This window comes from Taeniopygia guttata, chromosome 2, assembly GCF_048771995.1.
Source record: "Taeniopygia guttata chromosome 2, bTaeGut7.mat, whole genome shotgun sequence".
NCBI lineage: Eukaryota > Metazoa > Chordata > Aves > Passeriformes > Estrildidae > Taeniopygia > Taeniopygia guttata.
In genome coordinates this window covers 5871487-5891735 of record NC_133026.1, presented here as the reverse complement: position 1 = coordinate 5891735, position 20249 = coordinate 5871487, and the positions used below count along the sequence as shown (strand labels likewise).

Below are 20249 nucleotides of genomic sequence, written 5' to 3'. Positions count from 1 at the left end.
TGGAAATTGATTGCCTGGTGGAAAATAAGAGCTAAAAGTTTGGCATAGTTTAAAGCTAGTTAGTTTGCATCAGCATGTTCCTGCTTTTGTTTTATGACTCTATGGCTGAGAAGAAAGGAGGAACATCTCTGCTTTCACTACTGAATGTTTGATTGTCACTTCAGTGTTAGTGCTGTGAGCAGCTCTTGGTGGATGAATTCCTCAGACTGTGTTCTACATCTCTGCTAAACTTCTGTGGGCTCTGCTTGTCTATTTACATCAAGCTGCTCCGAAAAGGACCTGCCTGAGCTTTTTACAAATGAAGGAAAGAAATTTATATATATCTCTATGTATATGTGTATGTCTATATATATACTTATATAAAAATATTTAAAAAGCATTGCAGCTATAACCACTGAGTAATGGTCTGTTTGATTAAAATATTCCACAAAAAGAAATATAGAGAAGACTTTCAAACCTTCTTTCAAATCTTTATTAGCTATTCTTCTTTGTATCATCCAACTGCTGTAAGAGAGCCAGGTAGATTTTTAATGGTGTGGATTGTATTTTATAAAGAGCCCAGCATAATAGAGTCCTAACTGGAGCCTGTAACAGAGACAGTGATCATTATTGGCAATAAAAAGTGGCAAATTTGCTGGAGGTGTCTTGTGATTTTATAACTTCAGATGTCTGTCTTAACACTGTGCTTAACTAAACGGGTCTCAAATTAGGAATTTTAAGTTAGCCTAATATTCCCACAGGTTTTGTGATTTGTTTTGACTTTGAAGAGCTGAAATAAATTCTCTTTGGTTTATCACTCTTCTCCTTTATTACTGAAGCAGACAGAAGAGGCGGTATTTTCTAAGTGGTCAGGTGAAATATTGGTTGTGTAACTTTTTTAATAGGTGCCTTCAACTGAAAATAACAGGTTTGAATTGAAGCCTGAGTAGAAGATGTCAGGCATAAATTTCTACCCTTTTTGTTGTTTTTTCCTAGTTTTTAGTTGTTTTTTCCTAGTTTTTAGTTTTAAAGTAGGTTGTAAGGATGGACAAATGGTGTATACTCCCTGATGTCAAGGCTCCTGGCATCTGTTCCTTTGGCCTTCTCCACCCACAAACATTCCAGCCATCCCTCACTTCTTGGAACATCCCCCAACCTTTCCTTTTCCCCTCCGACATTGTCCTCCATCTCCAGTATCACACAGTCTGTTTTTAAACTCCTTTTCCTCATCTTTCAAGCTCCATCCAAGGTCTCTTAGGTGAATGTGGTACTTTGTCATGTCACTTGGATGATTCTGGCCTTAACCATCCATTTACCTGGCTCTTCTGTGGGTGTCCACAGCAGCTTCTTCATGTGCTCCTTCAATGGGTCCATGAAGTTGCTTTTCTTTCTTCTAATTGTTCTTTAGGACTCCAAGGACCCTACAGAGAGTTGGTACTCACACACTCGAGGAAAAAGGCCCTTTAGATTTATTCAGATAATTCAGAGAATCCTGGAGATAAAATTCCACAGGATGATAAGGGATCTTTCCAAACCTGATGAATTTTAGGTGGTGCCTGTGTAAAATCACATTATCTGTTTGTCTCCTGCATTTCTGTTCTTATCGCTATTGCTCTCCCTTTCCATTGTTTCTTCTCAAATTAAATTGCAAATGACAAGGTGGCAGAGCAGAGAGGGGGGGAAGAGCAGGAACCCTTCAGGGGATCATGGAATCAGGAGGAAAGGCTGGGAAACAGCTTCAAGATCATCGAGCCCAACAATTAACTCAGTATTGCCAGGCCCGCCATGTCCCTAAGCACCACATCAACATATTTTTTGATGGTCCTTACCAGTCTGAGAGCTTTGTCCTGTTTGAGACCTTTGGATATGATGTTAATTCCATAATATAACCATTCCCTGGCACCTCCCTGGGACTACTTTGTGCTCCCTGCATAGGCAGGCAATTTCATGTCTTTTATAAGGACCACAAGGACTTAGTGATACTCAGCAAGGATTTCCTTCCTTCCTAAAGCTAGAGTAAGTTACTCATGGGGAATAATTGCTGGTAAGGCCCCTGCTAGCCCAGCTCCATGAATCAAACAAAATATTGACTGTGAAGTGCTTCCCTTGAATTTTCACCTCATGTTGTGTCACACTGGGTCTCGATGGCCGCGCCATTGGAAAGAGGATGTGTGCTCACCACAGCGGGAAGACTCGGCGCGCTCTTCTGTGGGCGTTTGTTGTGTTTAATAAAGGTGATGTTTACTGATTGGTAGCACACACTGTCCCATTCCTCAGAAGTGCTGATTTGCACTTCCCACTCCAGGAGGCACCCAAGTGTGTGCCGAGGTGAGGGCCGTCGAAGCTAACCCGGAGCCAAGTGCAAGAAGGAGTGGGGGACAAGCAAGGTCCTAATTTTTCTAAAGGAAAGCATGGCTGAACACCTGCTGTTCCCCAACAGAATAATATGAATTTGCATGAAAAAAGGGTCTCAATCAGTTGTGCTGGCTGCTTTTGAGGAGAGCAGTTGTGTCTGGGGGCATTCTGTTGGGGGAGATGTCTTCCAGTGAAAGCATTTTCCACACAAGGGCCGTGGGGCCCACCCCGCGCGGGCTGGCATTTACAGAGGGGTAGAAATGCTATTTAAATTTCAAATGGCCTCAAGTTTTCACAGTTGCCATGTCAATAGATCAAGTTCCTTGAAATACATTTTAAGCGGAGTTTACACAGAGCCGCGGGAGCCCGCATTGACTCCAAGGGCTGCCTTTATTGTGCCTCCAGCAGCGGTAAGTCAATATGGCACATTGAAAGCAGCCCTGCTCTGCTGCTGAGTGAAAGTTAGCAAATTCCCTCGTCTCCTTCCAACTCTTTTTTTTTGGGTAGCAGCATGTTTAACTAGCTGAAATGGTCTTTTTTTTTTTTACCCTTCTTTCTTCTTTCTGACTGTTTTGGGAAGGCGGTAATTAGATCAGGCTACCGAACTCATCACGTCTTCCAAACGCAGGTCCAGGCATGGCTGGAAAACTGAAGTGATACAAAGGAAGGTAACAGGAAAACAAGTGGCACCAGGACAGTGCTGATAAGGGCAGGCAGTTGCTTAGCACAGAACAATAGAAAATAAAACTTGGAAAACAAGACGGGCCAGAAGAGTGGTCGTATTTCATTGTAGGAGGTGATGAAGGTTACAAAGCTGTTGTTCCAGAACAACATCCTCTGGGAGTGACCTGATCTGACCCTTCCTCCAACTGTTACCCCTGCCTGATTGTAATGCTCACTCATTTATCTTTCCTCCCTATTCAAAATAGCTCCAAGCAGGTTTGGGTCTTGCAGAAGATGTGAGTTATGGGCAAAGACTGCTGTAGATGGGGCTGTCTCCAAAGAGAGGTGAGATGGATGTGGCTGCTCCTGGGAAAGGTTTGAGATGTTGCAATTAACTTCCTGAGCTGATCCATCAGGGTATGAGTGTACCTGACACAATTACTTTGGGTTAAAACTGCTGGATTTTTTTCTGGAGGAATGGTGTGTGGAGCAATGCACTGTGCTTCTGCAATGCTGCTGTTCATGGCTGATGCTGGAATCCAGTTTTCTCACTGGTCTTCATTTGGAACATGCAGAGAGTCTGCAGCACTGGAAACTGTCTTCTTTGATTTCTACAAGGCATGTTTGACACACTTCTGGAGATGCTGTGTTTGCTTCATCATCCACTCATGCATGAAAAGGCATCATTTCTCCTTGGTGTGACTGCCATACAGGCTGTCCCTTGTAAAATGCTTTTTAATTATTTCTCCCTGTGCCTTCCTAATGGATAGGTGAATCTGGACATCCCCATCCGTGGTGAGCACATCTCAGCACATTCTGATTTTGAGTTTGGCCTGCTTTGATAATTTACTGTCTGCAGTCTTCCCCCTCGTGCTGGAGTAGCCTGTGAGGAAGCTGAAGGAGTCTGGAAGCTGGAGTGTAGACTTTGAATTTTAAATGCTCTGGTATGAGCTGTTTTGTTTCTGTTTGGATTGCGCCTACCACTTCTATCCCCTAGTCCTCCCCTGCCAGGATAAATCACTCCTGAGGTGACCACGCATTTCCTGGGGAATGCCATTGAGCAAGCAAAGGGATGACCTGGCATGGCACCATGTGGTGTTGGGTGCTGATGATTGATCCTTTCATTCTGCAACCCAGGGAATGTTCTTTCCCTTTTCCGGGGCTCCGATAAAGCTCTGTGATTGTGGTACCCAAAAAAGGATTTACATTCTACCAAAAATAGAGGGTAGCATGGCAGAAACATATGTCTTGATGCTTAAATGGGAAAAAAGAAAATATTTAGGAAGTAAAAGTGGTTCTGTGACTAATTATTTTTAATTGTTGTCTTTTTTTTAAAAAAAGATCAAGACTGTTAGAGTGCTTCTTTCCCTCCAGAACATCTACAAGTGATCAGGCTACCAAACACACTAATTAGATGTCAAATAGACTTCAGTTCTTAAATTGGTTTAGTTACACAATGCAAAACATCACATTGGGAAGCAGATGGCGTGTCATTTCTAATATGTCTTGTAACTTGCCTGAAACCACTTCTAAGTTTCCTTAAAGAAAATATTGTTACTACCGACCAAAAGAGATGCCACTGAGTATCTCTCAGCATAAGAAGAAGATTTTGGGTCAGTGTCTTGCAAGTATTGTCAGTGCCTTCAGTGGCTGAAAAATAGAGATATCAATTTAAAAGGGTTTATATTCAGTGCATAAAGAGCTGGTGCTGTCTTAGAAAGTCAGGACCCTTTAATTGGGACCCAACTGGACACCAGAAAAAATGAAGGCTATGGTATAATTACTTTTGAAAAATTCTTTCCCTGTGCCCAGATGGTATAGTTCAATTGGCAAGTGTGTAGTGCCTTCCTTAGGAATGCCTTTGTTGCCCTGGAATCTAAATGATCCATTGAATAGGAATATGGGGAACAAGAAACCCTGCAGCAGTGGGGGGAGCCCTTACCCTCATTTGCAAAAATATGAAAATCGCTCAATATCTTGTAACTGGAGTCATTACAGCATTAATAAAAACAGCATTAAGTGCTGCCAGGCTGTTCCATTACAACCTTAATTACAGAAAGAGTAGGAAATGAGTGTTTGGGTGAAAAACAGCTTTAGGATTTTGATGGGGATTAAGCAATACCAAATTGGAGGGAGAGCTGTGCTCAAGTGATCAAAGCTGGGAGATAACCTCGGCTATATTTCAAATCCATCCCCAAAGCTATAATTCAGTGGCTTTGGAAGGGTTTTTTGTCAAATGGGTTAGAAAGGTCTGTGAGATACCAACAATAGTGATGAAAACAAAGCCAGTAGTGTGTAGAAGGATGAGATTTTTTTTATAGGTTCTGATATATATGAAAGGTCAGTTCAAGTGTCCTCAGATGATTTAATGCTTGAAGAAACACTTCTTTCCATTATAGATTTCACTAAATATTGTTAGAGGTGTATTGGTTTGGGTTGGGGTGAAAAACAGGAAATAAATCAGTGTAGGCAAAATAAGGTGGAGAGTTTAATTTTTCTCTAATATTCTTTTCATACACAGTTATTAGTTTCTTCTTAGTTACTTAAAATCCCATTTTCTAAAAGAAAGTGATAAATGCAAAGAATTAGTTTGAAATTAGTATCTTAACGAGTTGTGCAGACTTTGGAAATATCTTCTTCTAGCACAAAATAATAATAAAAATTAATGAAAAAGAGAGGAATTTCTTCCCTCCCTTCTATCCCAAGCTTTTAAATGGCAGGAGGAGCAGGGTAAGCTTTGCCACGGGGCATCCTCATATCAAAGATGCTTAATTGCCTCAAAGTCTACTAATCTAATATATGAACAATTACCAAACCCATTAATTGTGTTGATTTAAAACCCATTTCCCCTCTTTTCTTTCTGCTTCCCCCTCCCCAAATCTCTTTACATATCCATCCTGCTGGTGACAGATCATTACTTGTGAAATTGGGTGATGTATTGACCTTTTTTGGGGTTGTGAGGCTCTGTCTTGCAGGGTTAGGGCTGCTTTAGGAGGAGTTTGGATGCCTTGGTGGTGGGGGATGCTATTGGATGTGGGACCTTTGGTCGTCCTCATGTGGAAAGAGGAAAACCAGGCTGGATAACACCTTCCCTGGGAAGGAAAGAGTGGAGATGGCCCTTTTGAGTTATTTTCACACCCTTTAGTCTTCCTGCTGGTAACACAGTTTTTAATTAACCTCATTAATAGGGGTATACAGGGCCTCAATCAATCTCTGGGTGAGGGCTCCCGAGGATGTCTCGCTTAGGGACTCTCTGATAAGTGCATTTGGCACCAGAACTGTGCTGAAGATCTTTGTCTGTGATGCTAATTGCTTGTGTCATCCCTCTCCCTGCTGCCAGCTAAGCAAGGTTCTGGAGGTTTTCCTGAGCAGCAGAGAGTTTCTTTGGAATGAAAACAAACCTTGTCCGTACTTTGGATTGTTTTACGTGGCAGCGCTTGGAGGAAGTGGCAGAAGTTTGGAGAGGAAGCCCATGGGGACTTAGTGGGGAGCTGGGGAGTTAGGAAGGTACTTGTATCTTTTAGGTTCCTTAGAAAAGTCTGCTTCTGAAATAAACAATAAGCAAACCCAAGATGTAAATCAAAAGGAGCAATGAGCAGGATTGCTTGCCCTTGGTTCTTTGTGGCTTCCCCAAAACGGGGGTGTATGACAACATGGAGCTGCATCAACATCATGAAATTTTGCAGAATAGCAGCCAGGTGGAAGAGAAGACAAAAGTGAAGCAAAAATACTGGAATTAGTTCAGTTTTTGGTGGAAAATGCCCATCCATGGTGTTTTTCTTGCGCTCTACTTTCTGTTGAGTGCAAATCACATCATAACGTTTTATTCATCTTTTGGAATTACTTTGTTTTTTAGTACCTGATTGGTTTAATCCAATGTGGCTTTTTGGGCCCATCCACATTTTTACTAAGGATTTACAGATCTTGGGGGGCACTTTTTAATAATATTGGCAATAGATCAATAGACTTGTTTTTATTTGCTGCTTCCCTAGACGCTTCATAGACCAGTCTGTGCACCAATACCTTCAAAGTCCTGGTCGCTTGAATTATGGTTTGGAGAATTTGGATCCAGCAGCTTTTTATCCATTTCATTCTCTTTTTTTAAGGGCAGAGCAAAACTGGGAACTTTATTTTTTACAAAGGGGTTGCAGAAACTTTCAGCACAATCATGGTTTTTTACCTCACTCTGGGAGTAAAGATGGCAGAGCATTTAAGAGAAATTGGGGAGGGGGAAGCATGTGGGTTCTAGGGGCCTTTGCTGATGGATGTGGGTGTTTTATCACCTTCCTGGTGGCATTGGATTACTGGCTTTGTGTGACTCTGGAATGGGAAATGGTGTTTGGAGAGGATGCAAGGGGCATCTCTATTGCCCATCTCAAATGTTGAACCCTACCCTGCTTGTTATTCTAATTACAGATGTTTCACTTTGCTGTTTGTTTGCATGGGGGTTCAGCTCTCACAGAAACCTCTTGACCATACACTCAAATGAACAAGAATCACCCCAAAAATCTTTAATTCTCCAATATTTTCAATAACTAAGTTTTGTTTATGCCATATCCAAAAGAATCCACCCTTTTAGCAGCCTCCCTTGGTGGCCTGCAGAAAAATGGGAAGGTCCCCTAACCATTTCCCCCATTTTATTTTCCATGAAATGCAAGGATTTTGAACAGAAAACCTGACAAGTTGTTTCCTATCATGCATTGTAATTATCTGTTATAATAGGGAATAAAGGATTAATTAGTTTACAAGCTGCAGATATGATTTAATTAGTTTTCAGGCTGTATCTGAAACACCTGTCTTGACAAAATCAAAGTGTTTTCATTTGGGGAGGAGGAAAAATAGGGGGGTGGGCAGGAAGGAGGGGGTCTCTGATGTTTGCTGACCTGTGGTATTGCTCCCCCATTTTCCACCCTTATTGAGGTGTGATGTGTTTTTTGAATGGCAAATTTATAATGTGTTCAATTGTTCTCATGTGCACACATTTGCTCAGTACACATCATTGCCAGTTCCTGCCACTCTTCCCCAATATCAAAGAAATTTTGAGTGTTCTCTATTACAATGCATGTTCTGTCTCCAGGGATGTCACAACAGGGAGGAAAAGACCAAAACCCCAGGAGAAGCTGCTCTGCCTCAGAGTGAAACTGCAGCCTCTCTACTGCCTTTCCTTTCCAAAACAATAATAATAGTTATAATAGTAACAGTAGTAATAATAATAACAACAACAACAACAGTAGCAATAATAAAGGATATATTGTAATATATAGTGTATATTGCATCTATATGATATATTTTATATAGTGTTTGTAATTACTGGTTTTATTAATATTATAATCATCATTATCATCAAAATCTGCAAGAAACGAAGCTGGTTCTTCCTCTGTCCCACCACAAAACCATATTTCAGAGTTACTCTCTCCTCTGACAAAACCACATTTCTGTCACTCTTTCTGAAGAGGTGTGCAAAGAAATGAGAGTTTTCCTTTTTGGAGGTGAGAAAAAAGGAACATTTCTGAAGAAAAAAAAAAAAAGCTGCTTTTGTGTGTTTTTTTTTCTTTTTTTTTTTTTTTAATTCAGTATCTGTTTTCCCTTCCTCCCCCTCACACTTTTTGTTGGAAGCCTTGCCTGGTGGAGCAGCTCTCCCTCCGCAGGCAGGCGCAGGGTGCAGCGTGCTTCCCTCCTGTAGTAGTAGTAAAGGTCACGCTTCCCTGCCGTGGCTTTTTTGGCTGGGTTATTTTCAACTGGGATCAGCCCATCCGAGCTTCTCCCTCTCCCTTACACCATTCTCACACACTTCAGCATCTGCACGAACAGCACAGCGAGATGGCTCCACTTGAGTTTATTTTCTTGTTGTTGTGTTGTTGTTAATATTATTATTATTTTTTTTCTAATTTATTTTATTGGCTTCTTCTTTTTTCTCTCTCTATTTTTTTTTTTCTCTTTCTGGAACCGCTGGAGCTCTGCGGTTGGGTTGTGCCTGGGTGCTCGCCAGCAGCTATAAATAGCCTTGTGTACAAGCAAGAAGTGGCTGAATGAGGTTGAGCGGCAGGAAAGGAAAAGCCCCTTTTGGCTTCCAGCTGGCTGCCGGCCAAGCAGCGCATTGCTTCAGCAGATGAGTGTTTTGAGGTAGCGTGGGAAGGAGAGAGCAGTGAGTAAGATGGTCTTTCTCTGGTTAGAGGTGTGTGTGTCTTTTGTTGGGCTCTGATTTTATGAATGGCTGCCTGCAGACAGGGTGGCTGGTGATGCTCGGGGCAGGTTTGGTCCCTGGAGCCTCGGGAAGCGCGTGAGGATGCTCTGGAGGATCTCCGGGGAAGTGGTGATGGGCTGGGAGTCAGGTACGTTTTGGGGGTGATTTTACACATGTTTCTGGCATCACTCCAGTTTCTTCTGCCTTTTAATCTGGAAATACTGTGTTTGAACTGGGGTGTTGGGTGTCCCAGCTCCAGGGCTTCTCAGGACAGCTCAAGATGCTGGTGGGCTTGGACTCCCAAATTCAGGAATTGGGAATGATGCCTCTGCAGCAGAAGGGATGGGACTGTCATTGCTCCCTTTTCCCCCATCACCTCTGGGGCTGAGCTGCTGCTTGGCTATCCCAAAAAGCACCCACAACCCCAGATCTGCTCCTGAGGATCTTCCTACCCAGGGGATCATGGTGATTTCTTGGATTACACCCTGGTGCCTGATTGGTTTCAGCCAATGTGCCTTTTTGGGCCCATCCACATTTTTACTAAGGATTTACAGACCTTGGGGAGCACTTTTTAATAATATTGGCAATAGATCAATAGACTTGTTTTTATTTGCTGCTTCCCTAGACCCTTCATAGACAGTTTCTGCACCAATACCTTCAAAATCCTCGTCCCTTGAATTATGGTTTGGAGAATTTGGATCCAGTAGATTTTGATCCATTCCGTTCTCTTTTTTTAAGGGCAGAACAAAACTTTATTTTTTTACAAAGGGCTTGTGCAAACACTCAAAATCAATGCTTCAGAACTACATTTTACCCTCAGTGCATAGATAACTGATTTTTAATCAGATTTTTTTTAAAGAACACTTTTATCTCTTTTTCTCTTTATATATATATTAAAGAAGCAAGTAAAAAGCGCCTTTAAGTGCTGTATAGAAGCATGGATTAAATGGCAGTTACTATTGAATTAAATGAGTTTTTATCAGAACACTTAAAGGTGCTTTTTCAATAAAGACTGAATTGGAATGGGAAAATTTGTGTTCCTTCTGTCCAGTTCTTTCAGCTCCACTGAAAGGCTTTCTAGGGAAAGCCACCACTCAGCCTGGAGAGCCTGCCAGGTTTGTGGGAAGGAAAGAGGATGAGGAGAGTTTGGGGTCTTTGGCTTTCAGATTTGAAACCAATAAAACCACCACAAAATTTCCTCTTTTGAATTTGCTAAATTTTAGTCTGAAGCTTGAGTATTTCAATGAGTTATGAAATACTAAACCAGGTGAGAAAAGTAGAAATTAAGGAATTTTTTTGCTTTTCCCTCTCCTTATGATAGTTTGTTTGCAAACTCATTGAGAAAAAAATTATGCTAAAGCAAAACAATGTTTAAGAAGTACAGTTAATGATTTACTCAAGTGGGTAAGATTTTCTTAAATCTTTCAACCTGATGAATTAGCACTGCAAAAAAATGAGCAGGATATTAGGGATCTTCTGATGGTGGCTGCAGTGGATTTTAATAGTGATGATAATGAGGCAATGATTGCTTGTGTGCAGGACAATAGAATCAGATGTTTGTGGTCCCCTGTGCTGTGTCCTGATATGATTTAGCAGTTATTGTCACCAGAATAGACTCAGATCTTCCCTAGTGTGCCTCAGAAAAGCCATACACTGTGGTTTAAATATTTTGGGGACTTACTTTCTACCTCCCCTTTTTTATTGGAAGCTTCCTGCTAATTGTGTTGACTATCCTGCAATGCGGGTAATGCGGTGTTAATTTAAAAAAAAATAAATCAATCTCCCTCTTTCTGGTTTCATAGCTGTTCAAATGCTATAACTGCATTGTATTGCTAGATCATTTTATCATTTTTTCTTTTCCTTCTGTAATTGAATAGTCTCAAAATGCAGGAATGACACTATTTATTTGAACTGTTTAGAGGAAAATTAATAGGGCTATTTTTATGATTGGTCTTTTGTGTCATGGTCTTATTTTTCACTATCTGATTTATGTGGCTAGAGTAAAAGGACAAAAAAAAATCAGCCTCATTTGAATTGCTGATATTTCTTTTATAGAATTTTAGGCTGGGATTTTGTAATTTCTGCTTTTGCAGTAGGACACAGAGAGCTCCAAGCAGGAGGACATGAAACATGAAGTTTTCTTTTGTGCTGTTGTGATCTCAGGGCTGCTTTGATCTCCCACGGTGAAATGTAAGATGCTGCAAAATGCAGGATGGCTTGAGAGACCCAGGGATGCTTTTCCACCCCCATTAAATTCTTCAGGTGGCTGGATCAGAGTGAGACCCTCGGCAGGGAATGGAATAGGGTGGGAGCTGCTGGCTGGAAATGCCATTAGGGGAATTTGAGCAGAGAAGGTCACCGGAGCCCTTTCTTAAACTCAAGTGAAGGTTGCGACCCCCAAGTCCTGATGGGGCAACATCTCTGTGAGGCTCCAGGATGGAGCCCAGACGTGCAGGGCTGGATTTCCACTTTGGAGAAGGGTACAATTTGTTCTGCACGGCGTGTTTGCTCACCCCGGTCAGAGATCAAACGTCAGGCTGAGCTGGGAGTTTGCAAGGGGCACTTTGGAGAGTCTGTAAAGAAGTGGCCATGGGGACACCGCCTTCCCGACCAGGTCTGATTCCTTTCCTGGCTGTGCTTTCTCCCTGAGGCTGGCTGTGGGGCTGGGGGGGTTATTTCAGAGGTGCTGCTGCATTAATTTTGCAGAGGGTTTGGGTTTGGGGAGTGCACTGGTAGCTGGAAATTTGTGATTGCCTGGCCAAATGTGTCTGTGCCAAGACAACGGGGTGGCTGGGACCCCAGGAATGGCACGGAGGGCTGGATGTCCCTGGCACTGCTCAGGGGTGGGTGACCCTCAAACCCAGCCCTGCGCCAGGCTTATCTTCTCATCCCCTTCTCTCAGCAGAGGAGTAAAGCATGAAGTCCCACTCTTTGTTTTTCCTGTGGTGAGGAGCTCTGCTTTGATAGAATCCATTTTAAATGCTGGAAACTTCCTTTTTTTCACCCCTTCACTTTAGAGATGATTTAAAGCAGATAGATATGATCAGCTTGTGGTTCTGTCCTTTCCTCCCCTTTCCTGGTGTGAAGGTCTGTGAGGACAGAGGGACCGGCCGCCCCTCCAGGGGCTCCTCGCCTTTTCTGGCAACAAGAACTTCCTATCCAGAGGGACACTGTTATCTCTGTGACAAAATGCTATTTTTGTGGGGGGTTTATTGGTTTTGGTTGGTTGGGGTTTGTTTGTTTTGTTTTGTTTTGTTTGGGGGGTTGTTTGTTTGTTTGTTTGTTTTGACAAATAGCCTTATTGCAGTCACAGCTCTGGAAGAGTTAAATCATCCAGCTAATTTAGGGAGCCTGAGCCAAGCAAGGCTTTTCACTGCTGGTCCCTGGGAGCTCCCTCTGCTCGGGGTGGCCTTGGCTGGTTTGTGGCAGTGTGGCTGATAGGGAAGTGTTGTCCTCTAATAAACCAGAGATAGCGACTAAGGAGATGTTAAGAGCAGAAGGTGCCACATGAGAAACAAACACCCAAAGCACTTTGGGGGCTGCTGGCAATGATTGCCTTCCTGTGTGGACTTTGGTTCGTTCCTGGGTTGCACAGTTCATGGAGCACATCACAGAGTTAGGAAGTTACTGTTGTTTCTGGGGCCAAAGCCTTCTTTTGCTAATTATGGCACAATGCCTCCGCATTTTATATTTTACATGGATTTTTTTTTTAACTGTACTGAGGTGTTTTAAGTTAAAACCTGGCATCATAAGAGTTTTTATTTTTTCTCCAAGCACCTAATGCTCGTAGTTAGGAGCTGAAAACCTTCTGCTTAAGGTGAGGCAATGCACCCAAGTTTCACCACCCTAGAAGGAGTTCACATCTCCTGGTGCAGCTTGGAAGGTGGTGCATCAATGGTGAGAGACTGAAACCACACTGCTCCTTTTAGTGACAGGCAGAACAAAGCATGAAACTTCATGTTTTAGCTCCTCTGCTAAGCCAGAAAAAAAAAAGGGGCAGGAAAAAATAAATTTGTTCCTCTTAGAAGATCCCATGCCGACATTGGTTTTATAGATGTTATAACTATAGTTGGTGGCCACTTTTGCTTCATCCTGTTGATGAGAAGAAGGATGAAGCAGTCATCAGACATGCTGGACATGTGGAAATACCTGGGTTGATTCCCTGCTGTCTTGCTCATTATCTCTTGGGTCATCCATAAGTCACTTTTTCTTCCAGTACCCGAACCCCATGCCTGTAAGTACAAAAAACGCTTTCCAGCAGCACTGGGAGGCTGGAAGTGATGTATCAGTATTTGCAGGGTACTCAAATAATAGAAATAATAATTAAAAACTAATGCATTATTAATGGTTTATAAATAATAAATAACAAACATGAATGAATAATTATAAGAAAAATAAACACACAAATAAACTTAATAGTTTAAACAGCAGTTATGTACTCACCCAGCATGTGCCTTATGAAATTGTCTCCTGGTTATACACAGGATAAATAGCCACTGTGATAATCCTACATGAGCATAAGGTGTCTTAGGAGATGAGGTTGCATGAGTTCAGGTTGGATTGAAGGATTTCAAGTGAGTTCAGTATGCAAAGAACAAGATGCATCATCCTCAACAAAAATATCTCTTCTTTATTGCTACTTTATTTATTTTATGCACTTCTTATGTTTTCTGATGTGTCTGTGCATGGAAATTATGGAGAGGGGTTTGTGGGGTTATTTCAGCAGCAAAAGCATCACTGGATACTTCCTCTATTTGAACTTTGGAGTGTGAGATTGCATCTCAAAAACACAGCTCTGTACAAAGGAGCATATTGGTGTGTACAATGTAATTAGAAGCGTAATTAGCCTTCTAATTGACAAAAGTCTTGCTTTTGACATCCAGAATCGTGTACTGGTGGTAAGGAAGAATACCTGTTGCTGTGAGAGGGTTGCACAGTGTCCCTGGGGCTCACTGAGAGCTGCTGGTCCCAGGGAGCTCTGGCAGAGCTGCCAGAGGGATCCCAGTGAAATATGAAATATGTTGGGCAGGGATATGTGCTATTAGGAGAATGATGTAGGCACAGTGCCACGGAGGTAGAGGTTAAATCTTTGTGGCCTAATGCAGATTGGCACTAAACCTTGCCAAATTAAATGTTCAACCTTTTCTCTGTCAGGGGTTGCATTAACCACCTGTGTAATTAAGAAAAACCCAGTAATTTTACTCGGAGAGGGAGTTCTGAGAGGTCTTGTGCCTTGAGTTGCAAGAGTGAAGAGTGCAAATGTCTGTCAAATTCAAGTGTTCACACGAACAGGTTTCTACCAAAAATGAGCCAGCAGGGAGAATGAATTCTAATGCCAAGCAGAAGCTCCTGCTGCAAAATGCCATGGAAATGGAGAAGAATGGAGGGTTGAAAGGAAAGGTAAAAACACTCTTTTGGTTAGTGAGGTGTTGATGATAATGAGCTGCTTGATGGTTGCTGTAGCTGTATCTGATGGGCTTAGAATCCACCCGTTTTTTTCCCCATCAGAGAACATCCTTGAGATCACAGGTTTTGTACTGGGACTTTCCTTTATTCTGCCTGCCTCTTTCCAGCAGTTTGGAGCTCTGCTAGTTGTAAACTTGGTTCTAAATTAGCTAGTCTTTAACTTTGCGGCATGTTTTTCTGTTTTCTCCACTGAAGGAGGAGATGCCCTTCCCTAACTCTGCATTTAAATCAAGTGTAATGCAGGACTCCTCTGAGCAGAGGTAGTAATGAATTGGAGGAGAAGAAAAATCAAACAGCTGCTTCCTCTTCCCTGTTTCTCTCATTTTTTAACATGGAAGCAACTGGAAGGCTTGATTGCTCGTGGTGAAAATGATTTTAAGCAGTTCAGCTATTTAAACTAGCTTTATTTTCTGGCTTGTCTTCTAGCATCATCGTTCATTCACATGGAGTTTGCTGGTGCCCAGTGTAGCCTCCTGGTCTGGAGAGGCCTGAGCTCTGCAGGGGCAGTCATGTTCATATGGTGGCCCAGACCTTCATCAGTTTTTATGTGCCTCATGATGGTGCTATTTTTTATCTTCTGGAAGCTCCTTTCTGCTGTAGCTATTTGGTGTCATCTCAGCACGCTGTGCAAAACTGATCACTTTGGCTGCGATGACTCTGCAGTGCTGGAAAGAAATGGTTTGGTGTCAGAACTCAAAATGTCCCTCAGACATTTTTGGAGGTTCCAGGCCCAGGTCAGAAGCATTTGAGACCCTGGCAGGCAGCTGGAAACAGCTGTGATTTTGGGTTTGAGCCATGGAATGATTTACCAACCTTGCAGGAAGAACAAGAAGTCACAACAGTTTAGATATTATAGTAGAAGTAGTCACAAAGTAGAGGGAAGAATTTTTGAGTGCTATACAAGAGTGTTTTAAGTCTTGTACAGAGGGGTTTTTAGTTTTGTACATAAGAATCAGGAGTTTTAAGATAGGGGGATTTGGGCCTATCCTGTCATCCCTCTTTCTTCTTCCTTACCTCCATGTTCTTAGTGGTGTTAGCACTCACAGATCAGTTTAAAGTAGAAAAGCACCATTTAATATAAGTAGTAAATATTAGAGAAAAACTATAAACATATAACATGTAATATACCATATAAAAGATAACAACAGCCCAGGGGCGGAGGGAGAGAAGAAGAAGATGAGAAACAAAGAAGATGTCAAGGGTGTGTGTGCCTTTACCTGAGCTGCTGAGCAAACCGCAGCAGCCCGAAAAGACAATCTTTTAGATAGCCTACAATAAACTACCTTAAAACCAAACAACAGAAACTACTGAACCTTTCTTTAGAAGCACAAGTTAAAAAAGAAATTTTTCCACCACACAAAGCCACCCCATAACCTAAAGTAGTCTTCAACAATTTGGTTTTTGTGTTGGGATGAGGTGTTGAGTTCCTGATGCTCTCTCTGCCTGGACCAAACAGAGCTGTCCCACTGCAGCTGCTCCTTTCCATGGTGGAGCCCACACAAATGCAGGTGTGAGGATACGGAGGAGAGCATCCTCTCTCTTAAACAGAGGACCTGTTTCAGTGGGAGAAAACCCATTTTCCTGAACTGGAGGGTCAGTGCAGACTCATCAGAGGTGACAATCAGCCAATCTTCAAGTGGAGCAAGACTCCCAGGAGCCACTTAGAGTCACTGATGATCAAGCCCAGGCTCAGCAGCTGTGCTAGTCCTTTCATCTTTCCAAGATGATCCGAGTGCTGTCACAGTGCTTGAGGTACCATGAAAAATTCCCGATTTAATGGCTGCAGCATCAACCCGAGCTCTGCCAGGAACAGCCCCTGTGGGTGTTGTTTGACTTGACAGATGGAAGGTGCTCCTTCAATTAATGCTGCATCATGGTTCTCTCTCAATAAGGCAGGAGGTGTCAGCAGTTCTGTTTACAAGCCTCCTGCTCCCCGATTTAAGTTGTTCCTGACAAAAGGAAGTTTAAATGCTTGCATTGATTCCTGGCTCCGCAGTGTGGCAAATACGTGGAGATTTTTCAAAGCAGCCTAAAGGATTTAAAGTGCTTTTAACAGCTCACAGGCCTTGGACCACTGCTTTTAAGCATCCATGAGTCACAAATAGATTTAGAAGATAAAATGCTGGGTGCTGCTAGTTCTCTCAGCGCACCCTTTGATTTTTTTTTTTTTTTTTGAAGAAAGCATGCTGACTAAATTTACCCTTTGCAATGTTTAGAGATTCATATTCACATATTTGGTCTTTCTAAAAAAACATGTTGGCTTTTGTAAAGAATGAGATGGCTTAGAAGTAAGATTTCTGGAGGCTGTCATAAGTCTTTTCCCTGTCACTGAAAAAAACTACCCAAAAATATAGTCCTTAACAATTTAATATGTGACATATGTAAGAAACCAAGATGCTTTCTAGTTTCCAAGTAAAAGCTTGAAAATAGCAAGGTGGGTTGTGGTTTTGATTTGTGGTTTGGGTTGGGTTTGTTATTTTGTTTTTTGTAGAAACCCAAGTTTTTAAGAGAGGTTGTTTACTCCACTTTTCTGTGGACTTAAAAATGTTTCACCCCTGGATGCTTGCTTTGAAATTTTTTTTAAAAAGGCTAATTTTGTGTTTCATTCAGCCTGTTGTATACTAAGAAGGCCAAGTACTGGAGGAAAAATGGAACGAGGAAAAAAAAACCACACAGAATTTCAGTGTGAAACTATTTTACATGTCAGATATGTTGGAGTTAATTGGTTTTTGTATGGTGTTCATCTGCAGTGGATCTACCAAAATAGCCTAGATGAGTGCTCTGCTCCATCTGGTTATTATCTTGCCTGCTGTAATATCCCTGTGCCACGCTGTTGTGGCCAGCCAGGGCTGGGAAAAAACTCGCTGGAGATTCCCAAAGATCTGCTCTGTGATACGTTACCAACTTGTCAGGGGCTCACTTGACAAATTGAAAATTAGCCAAATGCTTTTTCCAAGCCAAAAGTAGCCTGAGATGATGTCTATGCATCATACCAAAGAGCTCTTTTGAGTTCCTTAAGGTGCCTGACTCCAAATACTCCTCAGATTATTAATAGTGCCCTAATAAACCTGGAGAGTGATCCTATAAATTTCACCATGTTCGGAGGTCAAACAGTGAAGTCAATATTAATTAATAGTCAAAAGCAGTGTTTTATTTCATGTAATCAGCCTCCTGACAGTCTGAGCAGTCTTGGAGGTTAGTTACGCTCAAAGAGTGGGAGCGATGCCAGGGCGTCCCGTGCTCTGTGGCTATAAAATACCAAATAATCTGGAGCTGCTGCATGTAATAGCTGAATTTTTAATGAATTTCCTAAAATGCTCTGTGCTCTGTGCTCCTTCATGAGGGGTCGTAGGAGTGATGTGCTGGTGGACCTCGAGGTGATTTCTCTTCACCCTCTTCTTTTTAGAAGAAAAACAACACAAGAAGTTGGCTTTATTATGAGGGCAGAAGAGAGGTACAGAAACCCAGGGGTTGGGGTGACCTCAGGTGAGTGGAAGCTTCAGTGGCTTCATGGTGGCATCTCCAAAGCAGAAGTTTGCAGGGGGAAAGGGAGGAGCTCTGCACTCGTAGCACAGATGAGAAAGGAGAGAAGCTCCATAGGAAGGGGAGGTGTAGATGTGGTGCTTGGGGATGCAGCTCATGGGTGGCCCTGGCAGTGCTGGCTTCATGGTGGGACTGATCTTAGAGGTCCTTCCCAACCTTAATAATTCTGTGATTCTAAGTGGATGTCCCTGATGCCAGCTCTAGTATCAATTAGAGGACTTCAAGTTTGTTTAACATGCACTACTGAGAATCTTTAAAGGTGTAATATTCTGTTTTGAGGGAACTGTCAGATCACTGTGCTCAAAAGCCATTCCATTAATTCAATTAATTTGTAGGAGTGATTTATAGATTATTCTGCCTTCAATAGCTGACCTGCTGCTCCTAGCTATTCCTCATAAGCTTTTCTCCTTTGCCTGCCTGGCAGTTGACATCTCACCTGATTTTGGCTGTGGTGTAGAGTTGCCTTTGGTGAAAAAGGGTGTGTGATCCCAAGAAGTCATTGCAGATAACAGAAAACCCATCTTGCCCAGAAGTTCTGCCTTCACTCGTTTTGATGCTACCTCGAAATTACAACATGCTGCAAATGCCACCCTCCACCCCCCAAAAAAAGGACTGAGGGGGTAAGAGAAAAGCAAAAGAATATTTGCCAGGCAGATGCATAGATTCCTCTTAGCTGAAGTGCAAAGATGGATGCTTCACCCAGGTGTTTGTATTTTCTCTCAAATTCGTTATTAAAGTGAATTAAGATACCTTTTGGCTGCCATCTCTCCTCCAAGCGACAGGCTTCTCATAAGTTATTTATGTGGGATGTGTCACCTGGTTAATTATATTCCCATATAACCTGACAAGGCTGATGCAAAGTGTTCCCTGGCGTGAGGATTCACGTGTGATGGAGCCATGCTGGATCCACCGTGCTCATCTCCAAACCTGCACCATTCTTTGTCCTTTAGGAAAAAAAAATTTAAAATTTGCAGAGATTTGTGGCCAGCTAACCCAGGCAATGCTTCATTTTTGTGGAAGGCAAAAGAAAAAAAAGATTTGTGGCCAGTGAAAGGTTTACTACTGAATTTTTTAAATATCACGTATACACACATGCACCCATAAATAGAATACATGAATATAAAATAAACATATATTCACAGCCAGTGCTAGTTATGGTACATTAGTGTTTTAATTCAATTTAAATTCATTTTGCCTGCCATCCCTTGCAGCTGGAGTTGCTGTCTCCAGGTTGCCGTGTCTACAGTGGAGTCCCTCACCATGGGGCAGCCGGGTGCAGGGTAAAGTTGAGCATGTTGATTCTTCTAAGGCAAAGCTTCCCTCTTTTTTCATTTATTCTACTGTTGAAACTGCTCAATTCACTCCAAGAACATGAAATTTTGACTGAAGCCATCCTATGTCCCAGTTTTGGTCCCTGTTTGATGGAGCACATCTTGTTATTTTGTTGCAGCATATATTAATTTCTTAATTTCTAGAAGGCCTTTGCTGAAAGAGGTGGACTAAAGCATGTGGTCTGAATGCTGTGGATTGTGTTGTGATTTTTTTTTTTCAATGACATTAACCAGATGTTAGGCAGTCTTTTGTTGGTTCGGAAACTGTAAATGGAATGTAGCAGTGACATGCTCTTTGTCATACACTTTTTTATATCCTGATGAAATAAGTGTTCCATGTTTCAGCTATTTTTCAAAAAAATGGTCTAAGTCCTTTGCCATTTGTACTTTGCCAGTATCTTGAGCTTTCCTTCCATGAGTTCTTCTTATCCCAAGTGTTTCCTAAAGGAGCTGTTTGGTGATGGCATTGCATCTCTGCCCCCTCTGCTCAGCCTTTTGACATAGGTGCTATCAAAATAGATGGAATTTTTGAAGGTTGTGTGTTCCTGCTGCTGGCTTGTGAGAGCTTTGCTCTGCCATCATCTAGGCCAGGTGTTTTCTCCCATCTGGGGTTTTGGGGTGCAAAACCCAGCTGCCCCATGGAGCTGCAGGAGGCATTGCCCCACTCCAGCAGCCTTTCAGCAAACCTCTGGCTGATGGGGCACCCAGAGCTGGTGCAATCCTGCAGG

The 20249-nt window shown here is 42.2% G+C and overlaps 1 protein-coding gene across 1 annotated transcript in view; it reads left to right on the top strand.

Moving 5' to 3' along the window:
- The window catches only part of ACVR2B (activin A receptor type 2B), a 111125-nt gene that overhangs the window by 28653 nt on the left and 62223 nt on the right, over positions 1–20249 (top strand). The gene's annotated exons all lie outside the window — the stretch shown is intronic.